The sequence below is a fragment of the Archocentrus centrarchus genome, chromosome 14 (genome assembly GCF_007364275.1).
Source record: "Archocentrus centrarchus isolate MPI-CPG fArcCen1 chromosome 14, fArcCen1, whole genome shotgun sequence".
Taxonomy (NCBI): domain Eukaryota; kingdom Metazoa; phylum Chordata; class Actinopteri; order Cichliformes; family Cichlidae; genus Archocentrus; species Archocentrus centrarchus.
The window spans coordinates 12,534,376-12,552,035 of record NC_044359.1 but is presented as its reverse complement, the minus strand read 5'-3'; the positions used below and the strand labels follow the sequence as shown (position 1 = coordinate 12,552,035).

The window sequence follows — 17,660 nt, the reverse complement described above, 5'->3', positions numbered from 1 at the left end:
AGATAAAATGATGAGGCTCATTATGTCTGGCGTTGCGCCAGTCGGTTCCCTGCCACATAAACCTGCATTCACATCTGCTAAATTAAAATGAAACCAGTTTGAATCCAGACTGACTTTGATGGTTAAAAAGAAATCTCTGTGTTCAGTTGTGCATGTGCAGATGAATATTCATGACGACCCCAGGGCTAACCAGACAGCCTTTCATGGTGTTTGCTTCAATCTAATGGGCTGTGCCATGCCATGGATATAGCATGCGTCTGGCAGTGTTGTTGTTTCTCAAGGGCTGGTTTTGACGGCCTTTTGTAACTTGTCAAAATTTCAGGGTTTCTTGTTGAATTGTTAGTGTGAAATTTGCACATGATGTCTAGGCTAACATGATAAAACACCACCGGCATTATATGCTTTGCAAAATAAAGTTTGTCTGAAGGAGTGGAGGCATGTCTGCGCATGATATTATACAGTGGGCAGGAACAGCATTAGAGAGCCTGTTAATGTTATCCCAGCCCCTAAGGCTCAACCATCAGTGCAGAGGTAGAGGGTCTGATTTAACTCACATTTCATGCTTTGAGTGGGACTCTCCCCTTTAGCTGATTCATAGTGCAGGCTAATTATTTTTGGCCTTTTGCTGTTGTTCAGTAAGTGTTCGCAGGGCATTTGTACGATTGATTCCCCAGAGGGCTGATTCTCTTTGTTTAAGTGTCCCCCAGGAGCAGCAAGAGAGGCAGAAAATTAACCAATTAAAGAAAACCAACACCAACTGTTGATCAGACAGTGGAATTTGTCTGAAATGTTCTCAGTTTCTTTGTTTTCCTGAATCATTTTAACAGTAGGGGCACAAATATTCAGTTGTTTTCAGTATCGGTATTACTTTCAGATCAATACTTGGTACTGTTGATTTTTAGTTTTGCATTTAAAATTCCCTTTAAAAGATTTAATATCTCACCAAACTAATAGTTTAAATCTCTAAAGATTTGGGAACGTATATCTGATTTAAGTAGTAAAGAAGATTTTTTTTGTTTGCTTGTTTGTTTAATGTTTCTAAGATCAGAAATCAAGAAAAGTGGATTTGCAAATGTTAAATTTTGTCTAAACAAAATACACTTTTCCTCTAATTATTTCCCTGTCGTGTCTCTCGTTTGTATGAATGAAAATGAGACAGTCTGTGTGCACACAATAGTCAGCTTCCAGAAGTCATGGGGCAAATGTGTGGGAGGAACTGCAGACAGATGCCTTGCAGTAAGTGAGATGAGCTGAATTTGTTTTGGAAAATAGCTAAAAATATGTATTCTGACTGAACAGAGTGCCTTCCCTCAGTGTGAAGGTGGAATAATGTAGGTTTATTTGGATGTAGCTATAACAGAGCATTTAGGCCTTTGTTGGAACATCTTACTGCTCTCGATCCCGGCTGTGATAACGGTCTTTGTTCCCAGATAGGAATCAGATGCCAAAGGGTGATGTCTAAGTTCACAGACAGGATTATATTAAAGAGACGTGATACAGAGTTGACTTTAGGGGCAGTTTAGTGGCTGCCAGACACAGCAGTGGCTTTTAAAGACCTGTGTGATGAGAGCTGTAATGTGATCTACCTTTGCAGCTCAAGTTCAGGGTTTGGAATCTGCCTCGGGGGGCGGAGGGGTCTTCTTCTACAACTGCAATTTAAGTGTAAAGGCATGTCAAGACTCCAGGTTAACACTGTCCCTTGCATTGTGAAAACTGGACTTGAGACTGAAATAGTTCAGGACAATGAAGATAAAGCCTTTTTTGTCCTGTGGTTAGCTGTTTAGCTGCATCTTTGACACCTAAGATGCAGATTTGACACAATTTGCCAATATTTCTTTTATTGCATTTATTATTTATGAGGCTGTACTTGTTTTCTAAAATGAATTATGACAAACAGGACTTTTCTCTTCATACAAATGAAAAGCATGTTAGTGATAATGTATTTTGTGCCTGAAAGCACTCAGCTCAATAAATAACTTGACACAAAACCAAATTAAGACATCACGCTTACTGTGCTGGGTTATCTTGCTTCATAGCAGCAAATAATCTGCTCCAAACATATTAAAATGAATGTTTGTCACAGACAAGACGGCTGCTAATGATTCAAAGCTTCCTCTTTCTTTGGTCTTTGACTTAAATGTCTTGGAAAAAATTCACAGAAGAGATAAAGTTTGCTCTGGATATTGAAGGAACACTTTTTCATTTTAAGACACATTCCATTAATATCACCTTGACAACCTGACATAGGGAGAAAATTAAGATTAAATACACAAACCAGGAAATGGGATAATAAGGCACAGGTGAATTCAATCAAGACAGCAACAAGGTCAGAAAAGGCACAAGGGAGGTAAAAGCACAAAGTCACAGGAGGAACTAACTTTTAAAACAAAACAGGAGGGAACTGAAAATAAGAGACAGACAAGGAACACAGAACAAATTTAGAAAAGGAACCAGCATTCAAACACACAAAGGAAGGTAAATTAATGATTGTAACAGAAACCACAGATAACAGATTACAAAGACTGTGACATGGGCAACAGTGAGGTCCCCAGGTGACTTTTTGCTCTCAGGCTTTTACAAACTGACAAACCGTGGAGGGAGCCGTAACAGTCTTTGTGTGGTGGTAAGTGGTTTTGTCTCTCTAAATGCATTTCTCATCTGTGAGATGAGATGGAACAGCAGCAAAGATGCCCATTTTCCCTCGAGGTGGAACGAAAACACGACTCTCATCTTAGCCGAAGTCTCCCTGTAGTTCCTCTAACATCAGTGGGCGACAGGAGCAGACCGTAGTGTCAAACTGCAGTCCCTCCGTATTGAGAGGAGTCATTTGAGGTGGTTGGGGCATGTGGCAGGGACACCCCCACGGAGACTGACGGACCTGGATGTGGCTGCTCTTCTTGACCTGTTGTCAAAGTGACCCTGATCTTAATTAGTATCTAAAATGGATGCAGAAGAGAGGTTTTTCGTCAGCTGTGAATGAACATGCAGACTCTTCAGGTTTCATTCAGTGCTCTTATGTTTTATTGTGGTGCATTTATATGTTGGACTGGTAGCGTGAAGTATCAGACCTTGCTGTTTCTCTCCAGCTCATTCCTCCTGAAAGTACATAGAAGTAGTCTAACACTACATAAAAGGTGTTCAGCTTTAAGACCCCGCTGGAGGTGGGATTAACCCCATGTTTAAGTTGCAACATGTCATACTAATCTAATATGCAGTCAAATTGATATAACAGACCCCATGCAGGCTCCCATTTAATAAATGATGGCTCCTGAAGTGTTACACAGTCATTAGCTGCTTGATTCAGTTTAAGCTCCTTTTCCATATACACTGTCACCTAGTTACAGACAGAAGGACAAAAAAACCAAAGCTGGGCAAAGGCAACTAGATTTTTGGAAACCATGCCAGACAGTATCCAAGTATGGTTAACAAGCAGAAAACCTGCTGAAGAAGTCTCTGACTATGCAAAGCCCCCTGCAGGGCCGGAGGAGTCAGAACACCATGGGCTTCCGCCACCTCCAGCCAGCTTGGCATCTGCTGCCCAGCAGAGACCAGGAACATTGGTATCGACAGGCCTGAAAAAAAAAGCACAGTGCTTATTAAAGGGTACAGAACACACAGTCAGTCGTAATGGAGGAGTAAGCAATGCTTCAGAGTGTTTCAAGACAGCTGTTCATGATGCAGTCTTCTTGACTGATATTTTAAGCCAATTCTAGTCATCAGTTTTTGTCTCATCTCCTATTGAAATGATCTTTATTATATTGTTCTTTACAACTGGGTCCCAGCCATGCAGCGCTCGTTACCTTGTGACAAAGATGTTGTCTGATTATCAGCATCATTTTCACATCCGCTTCTCCCAGGAGTGAACAGATACGTGTTGTAAAGTCACTTTGACTACGGTTTTCTAAGGTCAGTTCATTGTTGGGTTTCATCTTTTAATTGGTGTGGGTGGCAGTAAGAAACAAAATCAATATTTTCCTTTTTTTTTTTACCTTTTGAGAAGTGAGGCTGTACCCAGAAATTCGATTCTTAAGATGATTAATTCAGATGATCGTTAGTTTGGACAGCGCTTTTGATTTTCAGGATTTATATTTTCTTTTCTTTTTTTATGTGTAATAGTAAACCATTTCAAGTACTCCCTTTTAATAACAGCAGTTCTTAAGTTCAACTTAATTTTTGCCAACATTTTTTTTTTTTAAACAGCACCTAGTGTGAACTGTTTGACTGTTTTTCTTAGTGGGGGGAGTCTTTCTCTCCCACAAAAACTTTACTTGGTGAGTGAGATGCCCCCCCCCCTCAGGGAGGCTGGGAATTGTGCAAGAACCACATACAAGACATTTTGTTGCTTTTAACTTTCTGTGGGACAGAATCAAAATCAGAGCACAACAGTTATTTTCAAAGCCACCATTTTTACTTTGGATATATGATGTAATGACCAGCACCCAAAAAAATGCCCAGAAATTTCTATTAAGGACAGCCCTGCTATAAAGTCAGGGCACTCTTGATAGGTTAAAAAAAATCGAAGCAGCAGAGAGCATTAGTTTTTTGTGTGGATCAAGCTCTGGTAACATTTCATCCCAAACTTCCCATGGTGCCTCCGTGACTCAGTCCCAAGTTTATATTGTAGAGTTTCTAAAAAATTGAATTCTCCAAGCCCAAGCTGAGATGGCATTATCTGCTTCTTTCAGCTACTCCAGAGACGGTGGTATATAACCGTTTCCACGGGTTCAGTTATACTCGCCATGGTTAGCATATAGAGTCTCTTGTGTTAAATCGGTGGTTTGCCCCTTTAATAGGAAGCAGTCATGCTTTGCACCGTGCTGACGTGTTCATGGTGATAGATGTGCCTTCACCTCAGAAGCTCTGAGGTGTTGAATACTTTGGAACTGAATTTTCTTTAACCCACTTTCAAACTTTTTAAACTTTACTGAATTAACTTAATTTTTAATATTGCAACTTTATTAATATCCGATTCAGCATTTCCAGTGGTATACTGCCTTAACGTTCTCTTGTTCATCTCCTTATGTTTTCATATACGGGCAATTTATGCACTCAGTCTGCCAGAAGCATTTGCTCTAATCGTTTGATCACCTTATCTTTGTGATCTGTCCTGTACATGTCTTAACTGAGCTGAATTATTTCTCAAATGCTTTACAGGATCAAGTCTTAAATGTTCTATGGGTGCTGATAACAAAGCAGTCACTCTTATGCTGATAGAAATCTGTGGTAAATAAAATATGATCTGTCAAGTTCAAAAGCTGTTTTGCATAAACTCAGGAACTCTCTGCAAAAGATGAGTGATTTCTCCAAATATTACAGTGTTGCATATGATTTTTATAGAGGAATATAATCAGAATACAAGTTTAGTCCTCTGTTGCAAGGAGATGTTGCAGACAAATTGCACTCATTGGAGAAAACTGACTCAGATTGATTGCAACATGTCTATTTATTGGACAGCAGTTATTTCCAGACCTTGTGCAGTGGCTTTGTAATCGAATGGTCCCCCCAGAGGTCGACGGTTTTGCACGCTCAACTTCTGGGCACCTAGTTGGTCACCTGCAACTACTTGCAGTTTGTCGCAGAATGCGAAACATTTAGTGAGATCACCGAGCGACTGCAGATTTGATCCAGTCACAGGGAGGCTGGCGTCCTGTTTTTACTCTAGCACCTGAGTATTCAGTCACGTTCAGCAATGCATCATGCTCTGTTTCACTCTGGATGAACTGGCAGTAACTTGTTCACTAATGCTGGCACCCTGCTCAGAGTTAGGAGTCAGGATATAATTTCTTTTCATCAAAATCTTTTTTTTTTTTTCAGCTTTAAAAATTCCACAAACTGAAGATATCATCAGTGTGGATGTGAGAGTCTGCCTGGGAAAGTTTCCTGATTGAATCAGTTCAATGTGATTAGAAAAGGTTCAGACATCCAGTGAGGATTTCATCACAGAGAAAACACAGCTTTGGTTTGATTTAGCAGGTCTGACTCGAGCACGAGGAGCAAACACCAGAAAGCCTGTTTACCGGTTTTAATATAATCAGAGTTAATAACATTCACTGTGTACTGTTTTGCGACTCGCCTCGAAGCTGTCATGTGATGACGGTTAGGAGTTGCCGGGTAATTCTCTGGGTCGTCTTAGCTCACAGATCAAGGCTGCTGGTCTGGATCTTTGAACTTGACATTTCAAAAGGAAGAGGATAAAGAGATGCTTAAATATCAAATCCTCCCCCACTCCCTCAGCCCTGATATTGGACGCTGTTAAAAGATCAACCGCCTAATCAAAGAGCAGTGTTCTGAGCAAAGGATTTTCCCGGTGTGCTCATCTGTGGAACTTAATTTATACACGTTTCAGCATAAAATTGGGTTATCTAACTTTTGTCTTACAGGCACTTGTGAGAGTGGATTCTTCTGCTGGCGAGCCACTGTTCTTTCCACACTTGTTAAATAATGGACGGTCAGTGTTTTTACAAGTATAGTATAATTAAAAGCACTCTATTACAGAAACCATAGAAGTCCCTGGTGGTCACGTTATTTTTGAATTCTCCACTGTGCTGGTCTGTCTGTCTGTTTGCTGCCTGACTTCAGATTTATCAGACCTTTATTTTTTTTCTCTAAAAGCTGCCAACTGCTGCTGCTGTTGGAAGCAGTGCTGATGAGAGTGGTTAAGTGAACTGAAAATAAACGGTGGGACATAAGACAGAAACAGTGCACTGATAGTAAAGTACAGCAGACTCAAATGTATAATTGCAGTGATAGTTTGGTGGGTTCAACACTTGGTCCACCTTTTTAAATTAAGCATAATCGATCGGTTGGGCTTTGTAATAACCAGAATTTTCTAAGTGGTTAGAACAAGTTTGAGAGTGAATCTCTGAGAACTTTAGAGCATAGCTGAATGCTTCACATTGTGTTTACACTGTGTGAAATACAGGTGTAAGGATAGAGCAGATTGAGCAATGCCTCCACTGACTGGCTTTGTACTGGTCTCTGAATGAAGGCATGAACTGTGTTAGTCATCTTTCTTTGGGGGCTTTTAAGCTTAGGTGTTAACTGAGTAGATAGTGAGCAGTAAAAATAGAGAAATAGCTCAGTATTGGAGAGGATTTGGACAAAGCACAATAAAAACACAAGATTTTATTGAAACCAGTGCCATTAATGATTCTGTTTATGGAGGCCCACACAGGCATTCAGCATCACTGCAGCTATTTTATTATCTTTGAGTCGGAGTGCAGTAACAGAACAAGAAGACATGTACGTGGCTCAGGTGTGGAAAATCTCTATTGCGATGACATCATTGTTTTGTAGTCTGCAGCTGTCAGAAAAACATGCCCTAGTTGATAAAAGAAGTCGATAAGCTTGGAGCCATACAGTTCCGATGCATTGGAGCCAGTTCAGCTGGATCTGCTTATTCATTCCCATCTGTAGTTTCAGGAAGTGAGTTTTTAAGTTGCACAGGTGTGTGTAAGAGCGGAAATCAACAGGCATGCCATTGTGTGTGGTCCTGTGATAAAAGTCCACAAAGCTAACCCCCCCATCCTCCATTCACACACACACACACACACACACACACACACACACACACACACACACACACACACACACACACACACACCCCTATTTGCCCTCCTTCCTCTGTTCTCACTGCTTCTACACTCCGTCCCACAAATCACTTGACAAATGGGCTGCCCACAGGTGTTGTTGGTCCCCCTCCCCAGCTCCCCCATCCCCTGCAGCATGGGAATGTGGGCGACTTTCCTATTATTCACAGTTGCTTGTGTCAACGTGAATCCCGCCGCCTCCATCCTCCCCAGCCCAGCAGGACACATTGCCACCGGACGACTGGGAATCCAGTCATAACCATGGCCCTGGCTCAAGGTTTTGGCATGCTGCTGCCCACTGAATAAAACAAGTGGTGGATATTGTCTGCTGAGCTCTGAGAACTGGAGTCTCCCAGTCTGGAGATCAAGATAAACCAGGCGCTGAGCTGCTCACTACTTTCATATCAAACAATGCAGCTGGTTATGAGTTTTGAACACAGATATATCATTGTGTTTGACATTGTGTCTGACCGACTGCAGGGATCTGTCTCCTGTTAGAGAAACAGGAGAAAGTGTTTATTACTTTCTGGTAGCAACGCCTGTGTTTTGACGTGAAATACAGGGCAGGTTTGTTGTGAAAATACAGACTTTTAACTCTGTGAAACTGGTCAATAAAGCTGCTGGAAGGTGAAGGTGAAGATGTTTTCAGCCGCTGGGATTAATGATTTACTGTTAGCAATCACTTGGACGTTGTGAAGCATAAACATATTTTCAGCTGTAGAAAAAGTTGTGTAATTGCTAGAGCAGGATTTCTGAAGGCTTGCAGTTATCTAGGAGCAGCTAACGTCTACATGTGCTTTGTTTGCTTCTTGTTCTGACCTCCACCACAAGTTTCCCTCCCCCATCTTATAATGTTTACCACTATCTCAGCTGCGCTCCCACTAGCCTCCAAGTAATAAAAGTTCACCCAACCCAAAGCTCAATAAACAAGTTATTTACTGATTAACTAGACAAAACACTGATATCAAAAAGTATTTATATACATTTTTTGGGGAGTGCTTCTTTTGAATCCCGACTTCAGTCTAGCTGCTGAAGAGGAGCTGGAAGATGTGGTTGATAACGATTCCAGTGAAGGAATACAGCCACAGACACATGCTTGCTTTCTCGTGTTTATCTTTTCTCACAACAGAACTGAATGCATATTTGTTCAAACCTGGCTTCAGATGTAAAAATCAAAACATAGCTGACCTACAGTAGGTTTTGCAGAGCTCAGCCATGCTTGCTTTTCATATCTGAAGCAACATTTGAACAAACATGAGTTCAGTTTGGTAGAAGAGAAAAGAGAAAGATGAGAAAAAAATGATAAGAGGGTCTGGATATGCCTGTCTATGGATGTTTTCCTATCCTGGAATCTTATCAACTAGATCTGCCAACTCCTCTGTGGCAGCTAGACCGAGCAAGAGATGACACCAGATTCAGGGGAAGCCCAAAATTAAAAAAAAAAAAAGAAGAAAAAGAAATAAAGAAAAGACTCCTGGATGTCACTGTTTTCTCACCAAGTAAGGGAAATACACATTTTCCCTAGTAACTGGAGCTTTCTGGGGGTCACTGACTGGTCTCTATAGAGACTAGAGATTCACTTTAATTAAACTTTTTTAGCAAAATGAAACATGTCGTCTGGTAATTAATCCAAGCAAATCCAAAAAGACTGGTTGCCAAAAGTTGAATTTTTTACAGTGTAAACTGGAAATCTGATGATTTTAGGTTAACAGTAACAACCATTATGCTGTTATGCTATTATGTCACAGACCATAATATAAGAGAATAAGAGATGAGTTGCAGAAACACTTCTTGCTCAAGTAAATCTGGCCAATCCTCTTCCCAGGAGAGAGAGCGGCAGATGTGTGCTTGTGAGCAAGATTACACAAAAACTGCAGGGATTTCATGAAACTTAGTGATGGGAAAATAAAGAAATCAGAATATTTTTGGTGCAGATCTGAATTTCTGCATTGGCCATGGCTCAGCTGAGCACCCATCTACAGTATCATTTAAGTAAATAGTGGTAGTGTAATTAATGGAAATACAATTACTTTTAAAGGTTAATAGTAACTGCCATTATACTATTACATCATACAAAGAACAAGAGATGAGCAGAAACACGGCTTTCTAAAATCACCTCAGCCTCCAGTAACACTGTGAGGACTCTTGGAGTCATTTTTGACCAGGATATGTCCTTCAATGCACATATTAAACAAATATGCAAGACCGATTTCTTGCATTTCCGCAGTATCTCTAAAATTAGTAACATTCTGTCTCAGAGGATGCTGAAAAGCTAATTCATGCATTCATTACTTTTAGGGTGGACTGTTGTAATTCATTATTATCAGACTGTCCTAAAAGCTCCCTGAAAAGCCTTCAGCTGATCCAAAATGCTGCAGTGAGAGTACTGACAGGGACTTGCAGTGTTGTAGCCAGCAGTTGATTGCCCAGTACTGCACCGGGTTGAGGTACTCTCACCCTGGACATCAGTTTGCTGTTGGAACTGTTTGCTACTGTATTACCACAGTTAGCAGCCTGTTTTCACTGCCCTGTTGCTGTTGAAGCTGGTTGTGGTTGTTGCATTGTTGATTTAAAATGTTTTTATCCTCCCGTGATGACCCCCGGACATCATACCATATGTTCAGGTGACCCTGAACAGGATAAGCAGAAGAGGATGGATGGCTGGATGGATGGATGGATTATATGTTTACTAACCCAATGGTGACCAGAAGTATTTGGATAAAAGCTTAGGACAAGGCCTCCAAATTTAGGTAAAATAGTTTTGCAGAAGGTAATAAGACGTCTGCTGAAGTGTTTTCTATTATGAAATGGAGCTATAATGTTATCCTGACATCTACATTTATTTTACGTTGTCATTATTCGCAGGAGGATATCCCCATTGGTGATGGGTCTTGTAATGGAGTCTGCTTTTAGAATTGAGACTATCTTTTTTTATACTGTCCAAACAGCATTGCTTTTGAATTATGTTGTGTGTGTTGGAGGGTAGGACTGGCCTGGGCACAGGGAGTAGCCTTTTCTCCTCATTAACACAGCAGTGCACCTGTGATCACTATGATATTCTCTTTGAGAGCATTAAGGTTCTCAGCATGAGACTGGGGGGGTTCAGCATTTTGATCCCGGTGAATTGGGTGTGGCATGCTTGCCCGACAGCTCCCCTCATGTCTGGGTGATGGGATAAAAGGAGAGCGAAAGCACAATTAGGCCTTTGTTGTAGCACGGGCCCGCCTGAATACTAATACACACATTAAAACAGACACAGATGTAGAAAACAATGCAAAGAAGTTCAAATTGAAAGCTCATAAGCACTGCAGGAAGTGTTCATGAGTTCTCAGAGGGTGACACATTGTATGTAATCACCATTACAGATAATTGTGTAAAATTTTAATGTAAAAACCTAGCTGACTCATCAATGTGCGACCGTATCAGAGAACATCCCACTAAATAGATTCAGCCTGTTTGCATAAATGATTATGTGGTTGCATTTGTAATCCAAAGGAATTAATGATGCATCTTTTTGTTTTTTTGGACTGTCTTGGTTACGTAGCTGTGTGAGTGTATGGCAGCTGCTTGGATTTGTTTTATACCAACTGTGTAATTTTAATGAAAAATGTAGCCATTTTTGAGGATAACTTTAGTGATTAAAATCCTTTGTTGATGAACATCTTTAAGTGTTGGCCTGTTTGAAGATAAGAGATAGGACCTGCATCCTCAGAGAGATTAAAGCCAGTAGCTAAATGTTGGATGTGCTAAATGTGTAGAAAAAAACACGATGGTGTTGGATACTGTCTGTATGTTGGAGGCAGTAAGATTAATTTCTGAAGAAATTTAGCAATTGTGTTGGTTTTGAAAGAATAACATCTGATCGGCTTGAAGAATGCGGGCAGGAAGAGTATAATGATGCAGTTCAATTCAGTTTTATTTATATAGCACCAAATCACAGCATTAGTCACCTCACTGCGCTTAAGTGAAACTTCAAGGATAGTAGTCGAGCTGGGATATCTTATAGCACGACATCAGATTAAATGGAAAATGGGACTGCAGAAGTCCTAATAATGTCCTTTTGATTATAAGACATCATCAGTTTTATTGAACCCAGTTACTCTTGTTTCATGTCACAAGACACAATGTCTGCATGTTTTCTGTCAGTTCATACACCACCAACTGTGAAGTAAAGACAAAAGTGCCAAAGCGTAGAGATTATATGACAAAAGCGGTCAATATAGTAACTTTTTGAATTCAGAGTTAGCAGAACTCTTGGCTCCTGGAGATTGTAATTCAGTCCAGGCCTTTCTGCTGTGTGGCTCAGGGAAAGCTGATTTAGTTGGCACCTAGTTTGTAGCTTTCAAGGATATTCAGCACTGTGATGATGACCACAGGGGCTGGGATAAGAAGGCCTTTGTTGGAGTACAGCAGCGAGTCGATGTGCTGTCGTCAGAGGTTTGATTGGAAAGAAAGTCTCCTATTTATAGTGTTAGGATAACGGCCAAAGCCTCATACTTGGCCCCTCTTACCTTAATGTCTCGTCTTTCACACACTTTAATATGAGATGAAGAGGGAATCACTGTCATTCCCAGATTCTGTCTACCTCAGAAATCATTTTTGCCTTCTTTTAGTGGAGCAGGATCGCCTGACCTGTTTTTGAATAATAAATTAATTAATGGAAAGGGTTTTTAAACTGCGCATATTTGGTTACATGTTGTTATAGGTCAGATTGTACTTTGAACTTGTGGTCAGTATTTCATCCAAACCTATCCATTTATCCATTTAGTAGGAGGAAATCCTGTCATTTATCCCTGAATTTATATTTATGTTTAAAAAGGAAACCAAATAGAATTATGTTCAGTATTTCTTCCAGAACTGCAGCATTGAGGTCAGGGGTGTCTCTGGATTGTTGAACTGCATTTGCTTGTGTTCCCACTCTGATGTGCATTACTGTTACTAGCATTTAGGAACCATATAATCATATATCCAGTTCTTACAGCTGGATTATGCCAGTTTTTGGTGAGAGGAATGAATGTGTAATGAATTGGTTGTGTTTCCAGGTTCTTAGCTGTGGGGTTTCCAGCTGTAAGCAACATATGCAAAATGAGTTTTTAGGAAAATGTCTTAACATAATATTTATTTTCCAGATGGCTTTTTGTTCTGCTCGTAAGTAAAGGAACCTCCCGTAATGCTGATACAGTGTTTAGCCTATTGACCTTTAATTATCCATCCTGTGGCTGTGGAGCAGCCTGCATGCCAGAACCCAGCAGCTCTGTAGGGGATCTATTGATGGATAGTGGATACCGAGGAACAAGCCGCACTCACTGCTGAACATCAGATACAAGCATAAATAAAACATTCATGTTGCTTCTTTAATGAAGTCTCACCCACCGGGTGTGATGATTAAAAATTTATGCAGCTGCTGAAGAAGTTACTAACCAGCGGGAATGATTTGCAATTCCTCAAAAGTGAGAGATGGCGATATATTTGTTGGCGACTGGAAGATGTGGTGAAACAGTTGAGAAAAGGTGAGAAACATTCCCAGTATGACCGATTCCCAGTAAGTCATCTCCAGGTATGTGAGCAGATGTTTGAGAGTTAAACAAGACCAGTTGTGACATGCACACCTCTGCCACGGCTGAAATTTCATCCCACACCACGCATGAATTGAGTCCCTAAATCCAGCAGGATATCTGGATCATGAGAGCATTAAAACAGTGTCTCCCAGTTGTTCTTACTGAAAATGTGTCTGTGTGAAAATACAATGCAACTAGTTCAGTTTTTACCCTTTAACTCAGGGGTAAAGAATCCTTCAAAAAAATTCCTGGATCCAAATGTGGATTTAAATTGACTTGAAAAATATTTAGTTGGGCTAAGCCCCACCTCAGGTAAAGTCCTGCAAATGTGTCCATAGATTTTTGAGTAATCAGCCAGACAGGCAGACATACTGAACCGACCACACGACCTCTTTGACTGAGATACTGTAAAAGCAAAGAAAAATAACTGAGGACAAAGAGAGACCCAGGGTGCAGGAAACATTGCCAAAGTACATTCAAAACCAACACTTGGCACTGATTTATATGCAGCAAAGCTGATGTATTTTTGAGGTATTTTTATTTTCAAGCAGCCTGCCGCCTCCAACTCACTCACAGACCAAGAAACATGGTCAGAAATGTAAAAATCTAATAAGCAAAGACAATAACATTTGCTCAGATGTTCACGATATGCAGGCACATTATTAGTGTGAGTCATTCTTTAAAACAGTGTTTTTTCTGATCTGCAGTATAGCAAAGTATTATTTAATTTCCCTCCCAAAGGGATTAATAAAGTTTAATCTAATCTTTTGTGCCAAAAAACAGTCACCTAAATTTAATGCAAAACCTGCAGAAGTGCTTGTCCGATATTGCAGGGGTGATGAGCAAGTATAAAATTTATTTTTCTAAGTTAACTTGCCACATTTGAAGTTGTGACTCTTTCAAAGAACTGCAAAAAATGTGCAAAGCAAATTGATCATTTTGCAACCAAGTTGGCACAGTGCAGTGTCTTGTCCATTTGGAGGGTCTGGATCTGAGAGGATTCACCTCAGCATTGATCACGGAGGACTGTTTGAGGTCCTGACCTGAAGCTGTGATGTACTTTGCTGCATGAAAGAGGGGATCACACATGCATAAAGAGGTGCCTTTGAGGAGATTTGCAGTACTTCCTTATCTCTCTGTGTGAAAGAATAGAGCATGGACCCTTCGCTGCACCGACTGTCACCCAGGGAAAGGGGCTGCTGGGAGATTTGTGCCAGATGCTGCCTCTGAAAGAGCAGCCACATCAGGCAGACAAGGAGCTCTCTTCTCTGCTGTATTGCCGCATGCTTTGACTGTGTGTGTGTGCGTGTGTGTGTGCTCTTTGATGTCAGGCAGTACACAGTGTCCCGCAGGTGTTCAGCACCACACCAGTGTTGCATATTGAGAAATCCTCCACCCTGTCATCCACACTTACATGCTGGCTTTTTACACCCTTCACTCTCTGAGGGACACTCTGTGCCCGCATACAGCTTTTATTCAGGCAGTCTTCAGGTCTCTGAAAATTCTGTATTGCTAATCTTCTCATACATTTCCTCTTAAGTAGCTTATAAAAGTAACATTAGATATACTGATTGAAGTATATCTGAATATTCCAAAATGTATCTTAAGCTATATGATTCTCATTTGATAAAATTCCTGTTCTAATAGCCACTAAGTCTCATTTCATGGGTCACCGGGCATGTGCAGGATTAGAGTAAATAGGCTGGTTTGTAATGTCAGAGTTGATTTGGACTCTTATCGCTGGCAGAGCTGCAGGTCTACTGAAGGCCTAAGCTTGCAGCCTTAATGGGATGGAGATGGCAGTAATAGCAGTTTACTTAGTTAGCATCTAAGGATATTGTCTGAGTGTTAGGCGCATAATGAGTGGCATAATGAATGTACGCAGACACTGTCCTGGGAGTACCTCACTTATAATGTATGTTATTGTCTGATTTTGTATTGTGAGAGTATCTGAGTCTTATCCAGTTTGCTTTAAATGTATGAGAAAAAGCAGTTGTAAATCCCCTTACTTTTGCAGTTTTTCTTCTTCTTTCAGCTGCTCACTTTAGGGGTCATCTGCCTCCATCTCACCCTATCCCAGCATCCGCCTCTCTCCTTCTCTACATCCATTAATTTTCTCTGTGGTCTCCCTCTTTTCCTGCTGCCTGGCTTAACTCTAACCCTTAAATTCCCGTTTCTGCTTTTCACACTTTTACGATCGCCTTCCATGCAAACTACCGGTGACGTGGCAACCTGTTAGCGACTAAAGCAATCACAGCGAGGTCTTTGGTTGTTGAATAGAGACTGGTGACTGGTGGTTACCAGGCGGTCGCTGACCAGTTTCTAAGCCTGCTGAATGTGGCTTTAGTGATCAGTTTCGCGCCAAGTGCGAGCACCCTTTAGCAAACTTGCAGCAGGTCAGGTGATACTCATTTTACCATCACGATCAGTGGTTGCCAGATGGTCACTGAGCGGTCTCTAGGCCTGTGTGACTGGAGCCATATTGAAAGATGTTGCAACCTCTAAGAGAGAAGGAACCCTAACCTAATTCGTTTTGGGAGAAAAACAAAGACGACTTTTTGGGAAACGTGTCAATAGCTTCTGAATGCCAGTTAGGATTTAATTATTTGTTTGTTAGTCTTCGGTCCCCTGATTGCCAAGACACTGGAGACTAATTTTCAGAAGTTAGAAATGACACATGTTGAGATGACATTTTAACCAAAGAGGAAAAATAAAGTTTTTATAATAAAAACTTGTCCTTTTTGCCAAAGTGAAATTACAAAAAAACATTATAAACAAACAAAGAAATATTTCCAAAATTGTTAAATGGCCAGGAATACTGCAGTGAGCGCTTCCATAGATGTACTCTTTAAGTGTAAGCCTGAAGCAGCCATTTGAGAAACTGCAGTTTTAGTTGCTTGGCTTGCCTGGCTTCATGTTTCAGCCACGCCCAATCCTGTCTCGTTTCTAGCATGGTGCTATTTATTTTCTGTATTGCTGTCACTTATGGGAAATTGATAGAATTATTTATCATGTATAATATTGCAGCAGGCTTTTGTAAACAGATCTTTCCATACTGGAGGAGTCAATCTGTAATTTAAAGTGGAATTTTGTGTTGTAACTGGTCTCTCCCAGTCCCCTTCTGTTGTTCATCCCTCTTGGCAGGCCAGTCAATTAAGGTCTTGTCCAGTAAAAGCCCTGATCCTGTCAGCACATCCAAATATTCTGGAGTGGTGTTTTTTTTTTCCCCTCTCTCTGAATGAATTAGCTCTATATCATCCAGACACAGACAGCAGACTGCCACAAATATATGCACATTCACACCCACAGGCAGCAGTTTTGGTTGTCAGGGTCCATAGATCATGGGTCATGTGTGTTTGTGCTTCAGTCCATGCCGCATAAAGTCACAACAGGAACAGATAAGACTGGTCCCAGGTTGGCGTTCGGAGCTAAATCCCCACCAACCCCCCAGTGCTAATCGGATTAGCTGAAAAGTTAGCGGCATGGCCCCAAAGAGACGCAGCATTTTTTACACTGACTTCTGTGACATATTTTGCTCTTCAGTCTCTGTAATCTGTTTCTAGTAGCAAAGCCGTTTCACATCATCTTTGTCACAGTAAATAATGTAGTCAGTATGTGATGAACCTTTGCTTTGGATGGAAAAACATTTTTTGGCTTACTGGTAGGTGGGGTTTTTATTTATGAGTGCAAGGGGGGATTTGGTCCACCCAGGTGGGGGAACAATAGTTCACCCGTTGTCTTAAAGAAATGGTTGGCTGAGCATAGCCCCATGCAGAGGAGGGAGGGACAGAAAGGAAAAAAATGAGTTGCAAAAATGATTGGTGCCGAAGAGGGGGGGCTTGACAGGATGGTGATGGGGCGCAGCCGGCAGAATGGGGGCAGCAGGGTGGCAACTGGACACTTAATGCTCCTTTCATGCTTGGTCTGTTTCAACCAATGCTGAAAACACATTTGAGGACACCATGGTGTAGCTCTGGTTCATTGTTTTTCTTTTCTTTTTGAAAACCATTTGGTCAACAATTGGGATGCACTTTGTTTCCCCCCATCTGTATGTAGCAATTATTAATTGACCTAAAAGATATCCATGAATAATTTCCTGGACCAAATAAATCTTACAAGATGTGTTGAACCTGTGAATCGGCCCATGAAAATCTGAAACATAACTTGATTTCAATTTGGCTGACCTGGTGTCAAAACACCAAATTTATATTAATTTTGAGGAAGTACACAAACACTTTTTTGCTGTCACCAAAAAAGTCTGGTACACCACAGTTCAGGTCACTTCTGCAACACACAAAAGTTGGGTCAAGTCGAGTCAGTGTGACAGAGAAGTTGGTGTTTGCTGTCATAACAGGACTTTCAGCAGACTCACTGAAAACGGTCCACGAGAGTGGGAAATTAGCCAAATTTAACAAAGTGGTCTTTGAGTTTTATGGGCTGAACCTTTCAATCATGCATCACATTGTGTTCATGTTCATGATCACATCCACCAGTAGCATGTGTAAAGTCATAG

The 17,660-nt window shown here is 40.9% G+C and overlaps 1 protein-coding gene across 3 annotated transcripts in view; it reads left to right on the top strand.

Annotated features, from left to right (window-relative positions):
• The window catches only part of mcama (melanoma cell adhesion molecule a), a 48,855-nt gene that overhangs the window by 10,556 nt on the left and 20,639 nt on the right, over positions 1-17,660 (top strand). The window lies entirely within an intron of this gene.